The 19,018-nt window shown below is 29.8% G+C and overlaps 1 protein-coding gene across 1 annotated transcript in view; it reads right to left on the bottom strand.

Moving 5' to 3' along the window:
* The window catches only part of LOC106784391, a 30,044-nt gene extending 12,936 nt beyond the window's left edge, over positions 1-17,108 (bottom strand). The window contains exon 1 of the mRNA XM_014743865.1: positions 16,505-17,108. The gene's annotated coding sequence lies outside the window, so the exon portion shown is untranslated. The remainder of the gene's footprint in view (positions 1-16,504) is intronic.
* Between the last annotated feature and the right edge of the window lie 1,910 nt (positions 17,109-19,018).

Genomic DNA, 19,018 nt, shown 5'->3' with positions numbered 1-19,018 from the left:
GACATCCTACGAACTATAAGAGCCGATGTAAGGAGAGTGAGTGAGAGAAAATGAACGAGAGAGAGAGTGAGAGAGTCAGAGAGAGAGAGAGAGAGAGAGAGAGAGGGTGAGAAAGAGAGAGAGGGAGAGAGAGAGAGAGAAGTTCGCAAATGCGTCTTTAGATAGTGTATTTATCGATCGGGTTTCAAGAGAGCATGGCAGAATAAGTGACCCAGACCGCAAGCTTCAGAGACTTGGGGGTTGCTTGCATCGAGCTAATGTGAATCTAATCGCGTAATTTTCACTTGATGACGCTACTTCGAACGATAGAAAAAGAATGAGGGAGAGAAAGAGAGAAAGAGAGAAAGAGAGAGAGAGAGAATCTGTAACTCATGCATACATCATTTTTTATGTCAGATAAACTCGTAACGTCAGATCCGACGTCATTTCGCGATTATATCTCATTGCAATTGAATACTTTTTATAAAAATAATAATATTGTGTCAAAGGAAACGATGTCACGCACGCGTAATCTTAGAAATTTGTCAAGGTCGTTCGGGTAAGGTATGATATATAAATCATCTCGAATTCGAAATAAATTCATATTTTTGTGGATGGGAACGAATTATTTATAATCGTCGGGTAATTTAGTTTCTTTTATCTCTTTCTCGTGTGTCTTTTTTTTGCATCTCTGTGGGGTTTTTTTTTCTTTTTTGTTCGGAGATTCTTTTCGAAAAGAAGAGAGAGAGAGAGAGAGAAGATTTTATTCGATGAATGCTCGATGATACATATTCACTCATGTAAACGTGCCAAGTATAATCGTTTCATTTAGTATTTCCAAGTGGATTCTCATGAGATAGTATCATCCCGTCCTTGGTTAGAGAAACGAGTGTCTCTTGAGAGAGTATTTTCGAGATGTACATCGTTAAGGACGAGTTAAGGAAGATATTTGAGATAGACGAATTGCGATGAAATAACAATCGCATATGTGGGATGCAAGGAAAACGTAGTATATAAATCTTTCAACGAATAAGAATCAATATCTACGGGATAATATTGATTTCATATCCAATTGTAAATTGATACTACGAAAGCAGAGAAGCGTATTTTTTAATTCATCGGATATCCGTTTGTTTTCTAGATCGTTCTTTTCTTCTTTATTTCTTTATTTCTTTCCTTCTCTCTCTTTTTCTTTTCGTTTATCTTTTTCTTTTCTTTTTTTTTTTTTGTTCGCAGACAAAGTAATTTGAAATTCATGGAATGTAGCACTACTCGTCGGTGAAATAGATCAAAAATATTGTGATTTCTCTCGTCGATAAGAAATCCAATATTTGACGGATAAGAAAAAAAAACGAGGAGATGGGGTAAATAAACCATTAGAAATAAGAGATACAACATTTTCTCAATTTAATAAAAAATTGAAAAAAAAATGTAAATGACAGGAGTACCTCCTATATAAGCTAATCTTGATTCAACCTTAGATGCAGTGTTATATTCTTCCATGTAATGTTAATTGATTATTGACTGATATTTAGTTATTAAGTAACCAATTTTAATTTAAGTTTTAAAAAGTATAAATATCTGAATTTTTTTGATAATAATGAAAAAAGAAATGAAAAGAGAAATGAGAAAAGAAATTCTGAATACAGACAGACCGACAGACTGACATCTCAAAGAGAGGTAATATTACAATAAAAATTTTTATTTAAATATTTTAGAGGTGTACTTCTTCTCAGGATACGTCAATAATATATATATTATATTATATATTTATATATTTATATTTATATATATATATATAATATTTATCTTTGTATGAAATTCGACTTGCGATCATTTCGACTTACGTCCGAAGTTGCGGAACCGAACTCCGTCGTAAGTGGAGAACTAACTGTATATATATGTTGGTTAGTACTCTGCTATGTACCATGAAAACGACAAATAAATATAAAACGTACGATATATTCTCGGGAGAATTTTATTTGCGATACTCTTTATATATAGATATGTAAATACTTTTTCTACTAGTTTCAAAGTAGTTGTTAGTACGAGATAGTTTTATGGTGGTAAGATAACAGTGGTATCAAGTACTCCTTTCGCAGAACATATCTTACTTTTGAATTAAGTAAGCGAAACTGTCATAATTGATGCATTGTTTAATTTTATTATATCAAATCAAATAAAACTACTCGAGTATTCGTGTAAAATGTTTGAAATAAAAATGGGATTAAATAAAAATTGAATAGCATCGGAGTTTGTTTCAAAATGTGGGCAGGGGACGGGATCGATTTGATTAGGATAACATTGTTACGGTTAAATTAAATAATCTCGAAATCGAGTTTCGAACGAACGTTCGAATGAAAATTTTCATAACTGTAATAAAAAAAAAATTAATCGAACGTTCGCGTGCAATTTGAAACAAGTTATACAAATATTAATAATTTATTGATTCATTTTTATAATTGAAAATTAATTATTTGATTGGATCGTTTATTGGAAAAAAAGAAAAAATAATAAAAAAAGAAACAACTGTGTAAATAAATGCAATATTCTGTAATAGTAATATTTCGTAATTATGTCGTTGATCGTAATTTAATATCCTAAATTCGCGTTCTCTTTTCGATCAATGTTCAAATAATTTTCAACGATCAACAGTCGTTTAATTTTTATTTGGAAAGTACAAAGAAAATTTCTGAGAGAATTTACGACCATTTATAATATTATCGATAATATTATCATTTTGTTATAACAACAAAACTGTGAGAAATAATGTTCTTTGATCTGAATTATTTATTGCTTCGTAATCGTATTCGACTTTATGTTAGTTTTCTTTTATTTTTTTGTTTGGGAGGGATATATTTTGAGCATCCTGTATTATTAGGAAACGTGAGTTATTTATAAATAGGTCAAGTTTATTCATAGCCTCGTGCACGAGCCCTTTTCTTAAATCATAGATGAAAATTGAAAGGGATAAAATATCTGTAATAGCTCAGGAACGTTTTAAACGAGACGGATAACTCGTCATCGATAGAATCAAAATTCGCTCAAACGATAAATAAGATTATCGATAAGAGAAAAGGAAAACGATAGAATTACGTTTATTACATATCCTTTTCTAAAGACTATATTTTTTTTTCTTTTTCTTCTCTCTTTCAATTAATAACAGATATACCCAATATATAATCCCTATCGATATCTGAATTTTCCGAATCAATTTAGTCCAATTTAAATTAATGTACCGTATATACATATTAAAAAAAGAAAATAATAATAATAATAATAATAATAATCCTTATACCCGATTATCCTAAAATCTCGTTGGAAAAGCTTCTCGAAGCTTTAAAGTCATACCTTTTTTTTTATTTTATTTTCTGAACGGTTCAGTCTGCTTTTTCTCGATTTACGACAATTTTCTTCGCGACTCCCTACCTCTCTAGGTCAATTATAACGAAGCTTCTCTGGAAAATAAATATAAAAAGGAGATCAAAAATAAAAAGAGAGAGAGAGAGAGAGAGAAACGAAGAAAAGCTTTGGTAGGATAAAAAATTCAATTCCAATTGGCGGAATTGTAATTAATGATTAACGTAAAAATAATGAAGTAAATATAATTCCACCCTCCCCCGTCCCCCTTCGTCCACCCCCTTGCTTTATTTTTCCTAAGCCAGTAGGTACGATTATTCTCTCGTTTTTAATACGTTAATGTTATAAAATTAAATTCGACACGTAGCACTACCGATTAACGTCGATGTAAACGCATTTAAATGAGATTAGATTTTCTATTTTAAAATCGGTAAACGATTTTAATTTAACATTTACAATACCGCGAGTTATAAATATATATTTATGCTATAGGTAAAATGTATTCATTTACGTAGGTGTTGCGGCGAATGTATTTCTTTTTTTTTCTTTTTATTTTTCTTTTATCTTTCTTTTTCTCTTTTCGAATAAAATAAAATATCAAACCCCATGGATAAATCGGAATATTAACAATGAATTGGTCTCATCGAGTCGAATTTGTGCCTTTCTTTCTAATATTTCCAATAAAAAAAAATCTTCAATCGTGATGAAAAAAAATATATATATATTTTTCAATCTCACTCGTATATCTACCTATCCCAATTAGCACGCTTAATAGAAGGCTTTGAAACACGCTTGTTGTGTTACTGTAAGAGGATGAGAGAATTGAAAAAAAGAAAAAAGAAATAAAAACAAAAAAATACTGAAAAAGAAGAAACAAAATTGAAATAAAATATGGACAAGGGATTAAGTTTCATATAAAAAAAACAAATAAAAAATAAAAAAAATAAAATAATAGGAAGGTCACAACCAGTTGATAAACACTTTCATATTTTTCTTTGTTTTCAAATTTTCATTATTATTTTCTCATGAATGTTTATGTGTTTACCCCGTTCCTCGTGAATTTCCGTTTTGAAATGCATTTTAAAATACGGAAATGTAATTAGCGTATAAATTCGAAACGGAAATTCTTATACGAAATTAAAGCCAATTGTCAAACGGATTGACTAGGCTTTCATCGACACCTTCGGTATTTTAGGATCAAGAAGCATAGAAAGTTGAAAGAAGAGTGGGGGAAAGATTAGGTATCTCGAAGGTTCCCTAATTGATGATAGCCACTACAGTTCGTTGGGAAGTCCATTATTAGGAAGTACTTTTCAAGTATAATAGTTCGAACCAATCATCGACGTCGTTTCGTTAACAGCCACCTCCTGATAAGATTCTTCGAACATAGGCTGTTTAAAATGGGATCGTTTATAGACGTTTCAGTCGGTAATACAGATTCGATTTAAAATTCGTTTTCATCTACGTATATTCGTCAATAGTAGGATTATTCTAGAAAAGATAAGATCTTCTTCATCTATTATCATGAATTTTCTTGACTGATTTACTTTATATTTTCATCTTTCTTCTTTTTTATTTCGTTCTTCTCCTTTCATGCAACGTGAACGATTTTTTTTTTTTATTCGTTCCATTGAATGATACTGAATGATATTTCATTAAAATGAAATAGATCGAATGGTTTTCAAAGCCGTTTGTTTCAGCTTCTCGAAGTTGTTCCTCGACATATTATACAATTTTTTTTTTATTTTATTTATAATTCTCTCTCTCCCTCTCTCTCTCTCCCTCTCTCTCTCTCTCTCTCTCTCTCTCCTTTTTTCAACGAGAAAAAAAAAATATAAACAACTCATAGAATTTTTATAAAAGTATTCCTAGTATTTTTATAATGCTTCATTTCTATCGTAAAATAAACAAATCTATTATTGAGATTAAGTTAAACTCATTTTAGATTGTATTGAATTTTTGTTTATAATTTTATCGATTTACGTACTATAATGTTTCATATATGCAACATCGAACGAGATATTTAGGATGTATATTCATGGGAATTTAATTATCTGTAGTATTCTAACATAATGAAGTTTTCGTAGACTTCTTTTTTGTTTTCGAATAAATGTCTTCGCTAATGATACTCTCGCATATACAAACACACACACACGCACTGTTATTGTAGTATGAAATGTAATATACCTTTCTCATAATGTACGTTAATATAAAAATCGATTAAAAATCTAAAGTAACTTGTTACGAAAAGTTTATATAATAGTGTAGGGCTTGAAACATGATCAAAATTGTTCTTATCTATTTGTCGAATGATACGAAGGATCAGGATATATATATATATATTTAGGAAAAAATTGGAAAACGGGATGTTTCCGAAAAAATCGATTATCAGAAGGTTCTAGAAAGAAAATGGCCTCCTTACAAGGGGGAGTACTAAAAGAGGGGGGGAAACGGTTAAATTTTCTTCATTCGTTTGATTGTAAGATCATCGAGGAGGAAAGAAAAAAAGAAAAAGGAAAAAAGCCTGAAGGGACCCACATAGAAATAAAGGTGAAATCGGTGGAAGAATGGGATATCGAGTACGTCGAATCTTAAAATGTGAAATAACTGCGTCATGGTTTGAAATCGATTCGCCCATCGGAATCGTACGACATTTCGCGCCGTGATGCTTTCCGTTGGTACGGATACCGCATTGATTTTTTTTTTTTTTTTTTTTTTAAATAAAAAAAACGCGTATAAGAAAATCAAATTACTATTTTATCTTTTTCATAGTGTCGTTCTATAAAAAGAAATAAAATGATCATAAACAATAAGGGAAAAAGTTATTTAGGTATATATGTTACAGTCAATTCTATAGAATGCCTAAAGGGTTTTTTTTTTTTTAATATTCTAGATCGATCAAAACCTTTTTTTTTTGCATTGAATCTGATTTTGTACATCGAACGTAGTTGCATTATACATTATTCGTGATTAAACAAAATATTATATTTTCAACCGGGAATTTTTATATTTTCTTTTCGTCTTTCTTAGAAATATCATGAAAATAATTAATTTAATACGAAATAGTTAACATTATAATTCGCATAATACCTTTGCTATTTAAATTTACGTGGTATAATGATCAGACGTATGATAACAAATATTTACCCTTGTTAACCCATTTTCGACATGATACTCAAATGTATCTACAAATCATGAATACGCAAGAGTATATATGTATTAATGGTATAATAAATAAATTCGATCTTTCATATACAGGTGTACATGAGAGTACATGGTCATCAATTAAGATTCATCGAAATTGTACGATAATATCTATTGAAGGTTGAAACAAGGAGAAATCAATGGTAACAAATAAAAAAGAATGAACAAGTATAAAATAATAAAAAAGAATATATGCGTGGCATCTATGCGAGAAAATAATCAATTGATTTACATATACGATGAGTGTGTTCCTTAAAATCGTACACCATTATGGTTACTAGATGTTTCCTTAAAAACTATTGTTACAATGTATTTAGAATGAAGACAATTTAGAAATAAATATATTGATATATTATCTTTAATGTGTATTTTTAATGGGTTTAATTTGAATGCATTATTTATAACAACATTCGTTCAGTTTGTATAATAGTTGAAAGTATATAAAGTAATATATCGTATATTGCATATATTAAACTTAGTTAAACTTTGAAATGAAATAGGAAAACAATTAATTAGTAAGTTATAGGAATTATAGAAGATTCGGTTAAAGTAAAAAGCGATTAATGTTTCCGCGATATGGAAATTTAATGACGAAATATCTACGCATAGTATTAGCCTATAATATTAATCCTTTTAATTTGCCAAATGATAATATAAATTTATACCATTTATCCTCTTGTCAGTTGACGATTTGAAGACTTGGTTTGACATATTTACATAATGCAATTACCGAGATGAACCATTTCTCGTTATTAATGAAAATTAATCAACCTCATGAGAACCACCGTTACATGTAAGTAATACGTAATTCATTTACGCATTTTCGAGCACGCTTCTGGTTATCTGCATCTGATGACGTTCATATAACCATATTAAGAGCAATATGTGTATGTATCATATTAAATGTGTCTGTGAAAGAAAGAGAAAAGCTACTATTATCTATGAAAAAAGAATGATTTCATGCAACGCGTCTACTTTAAAAAGGAACTAGAAACGGATGAAATTAAAATCAACGTTAAATTACGTAAATTAGAATGAACGAATGAACCAATGAACGAACGAGAACTAAATAAAATCTTTCCTGACATTGTCCCAACGTATAAATGTCTAACAAAAGAAACCTAAGTATTTTTTGCATCATTGTATTATATTTTCACGTATGCAGAGGGATATGTGTGTATATGTTATACACGTGCTTTGTGTACAGCTATACAAATTTGTTCGACGTTGCGTTGAATGGAAAAAAAAGAAAAAAAAAAGAAAAGAAGAAAAAGAAGAAGAGATAGAAAAAGTTGGAATTCGTGCCTCGTCGATTAAAAAACTTGTCGTCGTTCGATAAAAACGTTAAATGGCTTATCGAACAATTCGTATTAGATTTTTGTTATTGTTGTGTACTCCCTATTTATTTCTTTCCGAAGAATTTTACATTTCTCGTTCGGAACAGAATTGAATTAGAACATAAATACGATCCTTTTTCCTATAGACCGTTAGTTTCATTTTCAAATCCGATTGTTCGAGTCGTTACTTTGAATCGCTCTTAGGAAATAAAAGATCATGCTTGAGACGAAGCGATGCAGAAGAAATCAACGAGAGAGATGACGATGCGATGAAAAGTAAATGTTCGTGTATTTCTCTTTTTTTTTTTCTTTTTTCTTTTTTTTTGGTATTTCTCCGATGAGAAAATTGCTGTCTAGCTATATATACTTATATATACCTTATATCTAAAGATTTTCTGTTTTTACGCCCTTTTCTGTTCTCCCTCGATTTCTCGGCTCTCTTCCTTCTATCATCTGACACGTCCCTTAGGAGTTAATAAATTTTGCAGAAGGCGTCCTTAGGAATCCTCCGTTTCCAAGGTGAAGTAAATAAGACGCCGTAACGTGTGTTTTTACCTACACTTTAACGGAAATTTATTCGACCAGCGTAAAAGTAAAGTTCGCCGTACGGCTAAATTTTCTTTTCTTTTTCTTTTTTTATTTTTTCTTTTTTTCTCTTTTTTTCGGGGGGGGGGGGAGAGAGGGACCAGGGGTTTCAGTAAAAATCACCCACTTTAAAAGAAAGTATATTCGTCGAACGCTTTTCTTACTTTTCTTTTTTATTTTTTGTTGTTCAAAAGAAAGTTTTAATTATATACAGAGAAAGAGAGAGGGTTTGTAATATCGTAGTGGATTATTTCAAGGGAAAGAAAATTAACGCGAATAGATTGTTTAAAAAAAAAATAAGTGTTATTCGAACATGCCCCCCCCCCTTCCCTCCTTTTACCCATGTATCGCGAATTAAAATCAATGATTACATTTGCTATTTGATTAAAGCGAGATATAATGAAAAAGTAAAAGTATAAAGATAGAAATTGAAAAGAGGAGAATCGTGGTGGGGTTGGGGGAGTGGTTAGGGAAATAGCCCACGAATAGAATAGAGAGATTGGTAGGTTGCAGTTTCCTGGGAACAAACGGTTTCATCATTCAGATTGATTTTAGTAGAACGATAGAGTCAACCGAGTGGAAACCGAAAGTTAATTACATATCTGTCGTTATATCTTACATTTTAACTAACCGGGAAGTTAGTTTTTACAATCGAAATGTCACCACTTTCGTGTTTACCGATCAATTTTTCATATCGATCTGATTGATATTTTTTTAAATATATTCGATCAATAAAAAAGAAGAAGAACCGAATTTTCAAGAAAGTTCTTTTTCAAGTTCTTCTTTTTCTTTTGTAATTTTTTAACGCGCAACTTTTGCGTTCGTTCTTGGTGTAAAAAATGATCGAAAGTTAGTTCGTTACTTGCTTTTTAAAGAACAAAGAGAAAAAGAAGGAAGGAAGGAAGGAAGGAAGGAAGGAAGGAAGGAAGGAAGGAAGGAAGGAAGGAAGGAAGGAACGAGGGATGATTTAAATTAGCGCAGGATTGCCGAAAAAAAGGGGAAGGGAAACAAAAAAAAACAAAGGTGGAATAAAAGTTCTACTTTGAATATATAAATATATTTTATTTTTACGTTCAGATCAGAAGTTTCAGGCGTTGGTGAAAAATCATTATCGTCGATCTTACGGATGTCGGATCGATAACCAAATCGGAAAGAAAAACCGAATTCAGTAAAGGAAATTTATGAAATTTTATAAATTTACCTTTTCACGTCCGTTAAAAAAAAAACCATCGACGTAAAAAAAAGTTGATTGAGCTTTCTCTTTGTTTTTTTTTTCTTTCTTGTTGTTGTTTTTGTTTTCAACGATATCTCTTTAATAATTATAATAATACCTTTTTTAGACGATAAAAGAAATTTTATTTGAAAAAGATAATAAGTCAGTTTATAACGATTATCTCACATCCGGTCATATCGGGCAGAACTCATTTCTTATTAACTCAAAAACCGATAATCCTTAGTTTGGCTTTAAAGTTGGAAGACAGGAAAGCTAGGGAGATTAAGTTCAAATATTGGACGATGTCGAGGACGATTCTTCTTCCATCTTCCATCTTCCTTCGTTTCGACGACCTTGGCCGAAGTTTCGTTTTCGTGGAAAACCCTTTCGTCGAATTTCGAAACTTCTCGTTAAATAGATGAGATAAACATTATCCTCCCTCGTTGTATGAAGAAGATCAGATGCGCTTTAGTGTAAAAACAATTTTATCTCGTTTTCTTTCATCCTCTTCTTCTTCTTCTTCTTCTTCTTATTCTCCTTATTTTATGGCTATTATGAACGATCTTGTTTAGTTCGTGACGTTACAGTATCATATAGAGAAAATCATTCCCGTTATTATATTGGCTAATATTTCTCGTTAGCAATGCTTTTTTCTTTTTCTTTTTATTTTTTTAAATCCACTTAGAAATGGAAATTGTTTTAAAAAATCGATTAGTTGTGCGAAATATTTTTCTACTCTCTCTCTCTCTCTCTCTCTTTTTAACGTCGACTATACGTTTTTATTATAACATCAAAGATTGGTAATTATAAATAATTATAATAAATATATATATATTGGTAATATTATTAGATTTGGTAATAATAGATAATAGAAAAGATAAATACGTTTGAACTATCTCTCTTATAGCAGCAATGAATTTAAATTATGTGCTATTATTATCCTTGATATTTATTTATTTTCGTTTTTGTCGAAGTGATTTTTATTCAAGTCATATTATCGATCGTCGATATTTTCTCGTGGTTTCGCAGGTTTATCGAGATTTCAAATAAAAATCATCTTTTTCGTCTTATACTTTCTTCTTTTTTCTCTTTTTTTCTTTTTCTTTTTCTTTTTCGTATATTTTTTATTCCACGACATCGCGGGAACACGTTCGTAGCACATTACGTATTCGTAGGGAAGCTTTTTCTAGATCAATCGTGTCGAGAAAAAAAAAAATGAAAAAAGATAAAAAAGAAGAAGTAAAAAAAAAAGAAAGATTATAATACCTAGAGGATAATTTTCAAGCAACGTTGGAAAATAATCGCAGGGAAAATAATTTTCGTTCGTCGTATCATCATTTTTCTTAATAATTATCGGCTATGAGAGAAATCGTTAAGAAAAAGGGGAAAAAAAAAAATAAAATAAAATAAGAAATTTTTCATATTATTACCAATATTTAATCCGAGTCACGATTGTTTCGTTAACACGGGATTTAATTTAATGTATTTTTCTTTTCCTTATTCGTTAATTAATACACCTTGAATATCTCTTATAAATTTATTCGTGACACAATGGAAATTTGGTGGTTTAAAAGTTACTTTTGTTTAAAATATTACGAAACACAATTAACAACGTTTATTCGTTAATGAAATATCACGGAGAATTCGTAAAAAACGAAAATTCTTACGAAGAAAATGAACCTTCCTTCCTTCTATCATTCTTTATTTCTTTCTCTCAATGTTTCAATGTTCCTCGTGACGTTTTAAACTCCATTGTTTGATAAAGTAGTTCGAGAATGTCTCTTTGTGTGATACGGTTCTTCGTAGTCGGTTAAATTGTGTGGAAAATGAAACACATTCGATTCATTTTCTTCATTCGATTTAACATTCTAAAAAAAAAATAAGATACGTTTTTTTGTTGGTTGGAAAGAAAAAAGAATTTGTTCAAAGTAATGAATTTTGTACTTTTAGAATTTTGTTCTTTTCTCTTTGAACAATTGTAATCTGCTTATATATTTTACACAATCATTTGGACTCGTATAATTTTTACTTTTTTTCCTTCTTTTTTTCTTTTTCTTTTTTTTTTTTTTTTTAACGATAAACGATGCTACCGAAGTGAGAGAAAAACGGGGTAAAAAAAGAGAAAGAGAAAGAGAGAGAAATAATGCTTATTGTTAGTCAGACGTCAGAAGGAAATAAATTCATGTTTATAATTTTGTTCACCACGTTGTATATACGCACGTACGAAAGAAAAAAAAAAAAAAGAAAAGAAAAGAAAAGAGAGACAAACGATTGGATGACATGGACGACGTAATCGATGGAATTTTTGTTCTTGTTCAAAGGATGCATTTATCAGTGTCACAAAACATTTACTTCCTTACTTGAGAATGTACTTAACGAAAAATTGTTTAACATCGTTTCTTACTTCCCTTGGGTCATATAACTCTGGTACATCCTGTGCACGAATTTATGATCTTACAAAATAAGATAATCCCCAATCTGAAATTGTTTTCTTTTTTTTTTTCAAATACGTTTGACCCATCGTCCATTTTATTTTCCGACAAAACAAACAGAAAGTAAAAGAGATATAAACAATATATTGTAACATTTGTTATTCAACAAATTTCATTAGAATATTTTAATATTTGTTATAACAATTAAAAGCTTCAAGATAAGATTTTGATTAACAATAAGATATAATAGTAGAAATTGTAAAAAGAAAATTTGATAAAGTATTTTGAAATTATGTTTGAATCGAAATTTAAGTAGAAAGATGACCATGTTTGATCGTCTTAAAGTTGTTTCACTGAACGTGTACGACATCGGCTATTGTATGATCAATACCGTACTGCACTACTACGAATAGGTCGCGGCAATCGCATCGTGTCTTATTATTTTTTAAGAATAAACAATAAATTGTTAACAATATTTTTCACACGAATTTCACCGATCATAATTTCACCAACTAATAATGGTTTCTATCTCTCTCTCTCATATACGTATACATTCATATACATATATGAAAAAATGTCAATTTAACAATGTGAATATTATTGGGAAATAAAAAAGAAACTCAATGACAAAATCATCATTTTTCGCGTAAAAAAACTATTAAGTATGTATCGCTGAAATAATCTTATAGCTTGCAGTGGTATGTTATAAAAGTATTTTTTGTTTTGTTTTCAACTATACCTTTTACTTTAATTACGAAGGAAAGAAAAACACGCAAAATAATTGGAATAAAAAAGGAGGAGAATGTTTATAAAAGGATCCATCATCCATCTCTATTATAATGCTGTATATTTTCACGTTGGTATTAAATTGTTCAAGTAAATAACGTTCGTGTGAATTGAATGTTCGCGTCCGATGTAAAATTGCAACGATAAATCGAAACGGAATATCTAAACGTTATATACCTTGTGCACAGATTTAAACTTGATTTGTGAACTATTGGTAATACAAATCTATATATATGTAATAGAAATCTATTCGTATTAAGCTCTCATTCCTACGCACCCGTTCCCTTGAAAAGAGAGAGATGTACAAAAATTTCTTTATCCAAATTTCATTTTTCTAAAATATTCGTAACGATATGTACAACGTGAGTGTATTGGAACAGGAACAGACTAATGTTCTTTAAATGTTCTTAAATAAAAAAATAAAACAAAAAAATAGAAAAATATCATGCGGCATAATGTTTCTTGTTTTTTTATTTGTTATGTGAATGCATCTATACGATTGCACTTTATTCTTTAGTGCTACCCAATTTTGTTGTTTTAAATCAATCGATCTTTTTTATTATTCTCCGTATAAAAGGACTAACCCAAGGTCATCGAAATGTCAATACTTTATATTTGACGTTTTATATATCGTTACTTTATAGGGTTGGGACTCTTAATTCTATGGGTTCGAATATCCCACTTATTCGTAAAAATGTATTTATCTATTCATAAGATTGTTATCGACAAATTTTTCATTATATTTCACTTGTAACGTGACTTTTTTGCAAAGATAAATTTTATCTATTAGATTTAAATCCAATATAAATTGTGTGCGTGATTTTATTTCTATTACAAGTTAGATCATTTTTCTAATTTCGCGATAATGGAAAATACTTCGACTTAGAATAAATGAAAGATAAAAGAAAAATCATTGAAGATTGCAGTGCAGTTTCTATAGTCGTGGAAAAATGATAAACATCCCTCTTGAATGTTCCTTTTATTTTCTTCTTTCGTCATTCCTTCTTTTTTTATTATGCTTTCTTTTTCCTTTTCTTTTTTCTTTCTTTTTTCATCATGTATCATTATATCAAGTTGTTTACGCATCTCACCTTTAACGGTATTATATAAAGCGGTCGGTCGACACTTTAAAAATAGCAATCACCGACTTTTTCTTTAGGAATAAAAAAAAAAAAGAGACAACTAACTGGCCAAGATTTTTTTGTAAAATCCTTTACCCAATTAAGAAATAATCTCGATAGTGTGATAGAGTATATAATTTAACAAAGGGTTTTAACACAACATTGCGGATCAATGACGAACAGTTAGTTCTCCTTAGCTTGGTGAAAGGAATGAAATTCGAAGAATAGAATTTTGTAGGAGCGAACGTGCGAAAAATTTTTTTTTCAAATGAATCAATTATCGAGAATACTTTGAGAATTTATCGATCATTCTTCTTTTTAAATTGTTTGTCTGTCTCTGTCATACGATTGAATATAGGTAAAATGCATGTATTCTGACAGAGAGAGAGAAAGAGAGAAAGAGAGAAAGAGAGAGAGAGAGAGAGAGAGAGAGAGAGAGAGAGAGAGAGACACACACACACACACACATATCCCTATTGATTTTTACGTGTACACCGACTATATATGTGCAACGATGCATAAATATTTTTCCCATCGCTTTTAATTAAATTCTGGAAATTCCAAGTTCTCTTAAGGCATTTCTTGGGAAAACTCAAAAGCTAAGTAGTGCAAATTCTACCTTTTGACAATTTGTTTTTTTATTCCTTCAATTTTTCTTTTTCTTTTTTTTTATATCCATGCGAAGGAAATAATACGTGTATATACGTGTGTATATTTGAAAAGATACAAATTAAGCGAGTTATCTCGATTATTCAAAATTACATCGATATCGTCGTCATCGTCATCGTTATTATTATTATTGCATCGAGAAAAATTAGGATGAAGAAGATTCGTGCTTAAATTCATTTTAATCGAATTTTCATTTCTGTCCCGTTTCTTATTTATCGAGTTTTAAAATGAACACAACAAACGCGATAATTATATTATATTATATTATTTTGAAAACGTTCATTATGTGTTGTGTATGCGTTTATTAACAAGTCACGTATGTATAATTTAGAAAACCATTTACAGAACTCGCGTAAATGTTAAATACTCATAACAATGTTGACTTATATCATTTTCCTTCATTTTCATAAACTATAGAACAAAAGTAGAGAGATAAAAATAATTACGTTATGTTTAAAGTAAATAGGTACATTGGTATTAACGCTGATTATATGAAATTTTCTTTCAAATTATTTAAAAGTAAGTCAATATTTTCTAGATTCTCTAACTTACTCTCCGGTCTTGGAAATCATTTTAAAAGTGCCCGAGGATAAGTCTTGAAGTTAAAATTTCTTTAGGAATCTTAGTTAATGTTTAACAAATTGAATTGAAATATTTGATAATAGTTTTATATACATTTGCACACACAAAATTGGCTACAATCTTTCGTCTTAATATTATTTCCGATTGATTTAATAATAATTATTGTTATATACGTTGTATCTATGCGTTTCATTATATCCACGATCGATTTTTATATTTGCAATTAGAGTAGAGAAAAATTCGAATGAATAGTTTGCAAAATATTATGTACTTGAGTATGCGTTTCATACAAGTAAAAATAATATTAGAAAAATTATGACATTTAATATATTAAAAGTAGATTATAAAAAATACATTAAAAAAGAAGATAAATAATAATAATAATAATAATAATTTAATATGAATACGTAAATGAAAAAAATTATTTATTCTTAATATAATATTATATTTTGTTTACTTTTTGTTTTTCTTTCCCGATAAAAAGAAGTCCTTGGCGTAAATGCAACCTTCACTGCAATTGCAAAATCGGACCTTTGCAATGTTTTACTTACTTTTTTTTCTTCCTTTTCTTTTCTTTTCTTTTCTTTTCTTCTCGTTTCCTACGTAATGAATTTGCCGAAAGAAAAATGTCCCGATAAGTTTCTACCTGGCCAGTAAATGGAAGGAAATAGTATACATATAAATACACAAGTATGTAGGTATACATAAATAGTTAGTATATACTATAAGCCCTGCGCGTAGATTTTACCATTTACTGAATGACGAAAGTTCTCGTTTTCATGTTTCTGCATCTCTCTCTCCTACACTTTTTATTTCATAGCATTTTCATTTTCTTAAAAAGATCGTTAATGATAAAACTTTGTAATTTTTAATCAAATATCATTCTATATTAAATGAGCATTGACCATCTCGATTTATTAAATTTTTTTTTTATTTCCAATCGATCTTTCGCATATTCGACCCTACTCCGATGTTTTTTTTTTTTTTGACAAGATACGAAAATTCTAAGGAAACTTTTTTAGAATGATAATAATAATAAGCATACAATAGAGGAAAGAAAAGTATAATTCGATAAATTTTTTGTTTAGAGTATATATTACAATTTTTAGTTAATAAAAGTTAAAACATTAATGTGATCTTCGTATTCCGATAGAAATAAAATAAAAAGAAAAATAAATAAAAAATGAAACAGATACATATAAAATGTGGGTAACGTACATGTACGTGAATACGTACCGATCTTGAATCAACAGTGACGTAGAGTAGTTGTCCTTTCACTTTTCTTTCCGTTCTCTGAAACTTTATCGAGATCTATCTAGATCGGTTAAAACGATTTAATCGAGTATCACGGAAACTTTCTTATTAGCCGCGAAATGAATTTCCTCGCGTTCCCGTTTCTCTTTAAAATCTAAGAACTTTTCAACGAAATTTCTTCACTATCTCGCAATAACTATTTCGTTAAACGAAAATATACATATATATGTATGTATGTACTAGGATAACAAAAAAAAAGTAAAAAGAAATAAGAAGAAGAAGAAGAAGAAGAAGAAGAAAAAACAACAACAATAACAAAAACAAATTAAAATATAAATATAATATCACGTAGAAAAGTATTCTCGTTTTTCGTGAATTCGATCACAAACGGTTCGAGCATTTCGCGAAAGACAAAACTTTTAAATGATATACGAAAAATGAAAAATATAACAATTTATAATGTAATTAAAATCGTAGAATAAATATATATATATATATAGGGAGAAACGTTAGAGGTTTTTTTGTCGGAGCTTTTACTAAGCTTTCGAGAAGAGTTGTGACCGTCGCGACGGTCGGAGTAATACTGTGATGCTCGTTCGCGACCTGGTATCCCCCTCCATGATCAACCAGCAGCCGATCGACCAATCCCCTTCGGAGCTTTCCGTCGTAATGCCGAGCTTTCTTCTGGAACCGCGGGCCGCGCGAACTCAGACCGCGCGGTTCTGGATACACCTATATATATATATTGATATGTACGCAAGCTTTCTCGACGAATAACAGGGGTTGTATTCTTGCTAGAAAACCAACTCCTCTCTCACGTGTTGCTTCACCATAAACACACAGAACCCCAACTCTACTTGTAATCCGATGACGTAGATCTATCCATCCTTATAAGCTCAACTTTTTGACACCGATAAATGAAATAGTAACGGCGAATCTTTTATTCTTATTCATATTCCTCTTTGATGCTTTTTCCAGTTTTTTTTTTTATTTCCTATCTTTTTCTACTATTCTGTCAATCTCCTGTCCCTTTTCCTATTTTAACTTTTCCCCCTCAGATCAAATGTGTTTCGACTAACGACGAATCAAACTTTTCCTATTCGATCTTTTCCAAAGTCAAAACTCTTCACTTTTCACGACAGAAGTGAGGTGTGAGCTTTTTTTCTTTTATTTCTTTTTCAAATTTCATCTCGAATTAATGCACAGTTGGTTTTGTTTGTTTTTTCTTTTTTTCTTTTTTCTCTCTCGTTTCATTTATGCAAATACTTTTGTCATTGTGTAATATTTAATTCTATTTTATTTCTTTTATTTTACCCATTTTCCTACAACCCTTTTTCTATATTTGCGTTTATATCTTGCATATTCCTTTTGTAATTTCTTTGAGACTTTAAAACAAAAGAGCTTTGAGCTCGCATTCATATGATTTTATGAAATAGGATTAAAATCTAACAATAAGCTCTCCCCATAGCGCCGTAATAATAATGTAAATTTGTTTACAGTGGTTGGATTAGTCTAATAAATAAAAAGCGTTTTAAATGCTAATCGAAAAGCAATATAATATTATTCATCCACGTACGTATAGTATGTATTTAGTTTTGTTGATTTTAAATATTCATTAAAAACCGCAAACGAGCTCGCGTAATCGTTGAAATTCGTTAATAAACGCGGGTAAGCTACATTGTTGTTTTGATTAAATTGTCGATTACAAAGGGAAGCTTAGAATAAAAAGCAACACTGTATATTTTATTTCATTATAAATAAAAATAAACATTTCCATTGTCTAAGCGTGTTATTTATTATTTCTGCAATTTGAAACATTTCCGTAGTTATGTATCTTACGAAATAAATCGTATACGATGTACGAAGCCCATTCACTGGTCATTTTTAGAATTGTTTCAAAATTTAAGTGGAAAAGTTATTTGATAGATGTTTCTACTTTTTATATATTAATTAAAAGCTTCCTTTTAATAATTGTTACACACGTTAAGCATCGTTGAAAGAAAAAAAACTACAATTATTACGGTCGTTAAATGATAATTTATAGGAATATACGAATATTACATTTTTTCTATTGTTTGTTTGTTGTAGAGTTAATTAATTTGGCAAATGAGTGCTTTCTTTCTTATAACGTATGGTACAAAATAAATGATTTCTTTTATAGAGGCATCCAATTAATAGATAAATCCATGAAACGATAAATATTGTTACATATAATATAATATAATCTATATGATAAAAGACAATTCTCGATAGTCATAGTAGAAAATGCATAAAACGTGCACGAAGAGGGTCTTCTAGAATCGTAAACATATCGTTGGAATCTGTCCAACTCTCGTTAACTATTGGTTCACTTTTATTCTTTTCGTGGTTTCTCTTGGTACGTACGTCCGTTTAATTTACCGGAGCTCGTGGTTGATTCACGTGTTGCTTCAACGTAAATGTCAATAAAATGAGTACACATTGTTGAACGAAGAATCGCTTATGGAACTTTGTGAC

This window comes from Polistes canadensis, unplaced genomic scaffold (genome assembly GCF_001313835.1).
Source record: "Polistes canadensis isolate GaletaPanama2010 unplaced genomic scaffold, ASM131383v1 scaffold_34, whole genome shotgun sequence".
Lineage (NCBI taxonomy): Eukaryota > Metazoa > Arthropoda > Insecta > Hymenoptera > Vespidae > Polistes > Polistes canadensis.
The sequence above is the reverse complement of the archived record's forward strand: the minus strand, read 5'-3'. Positions and strand labels throughout refer to the sequence as shown.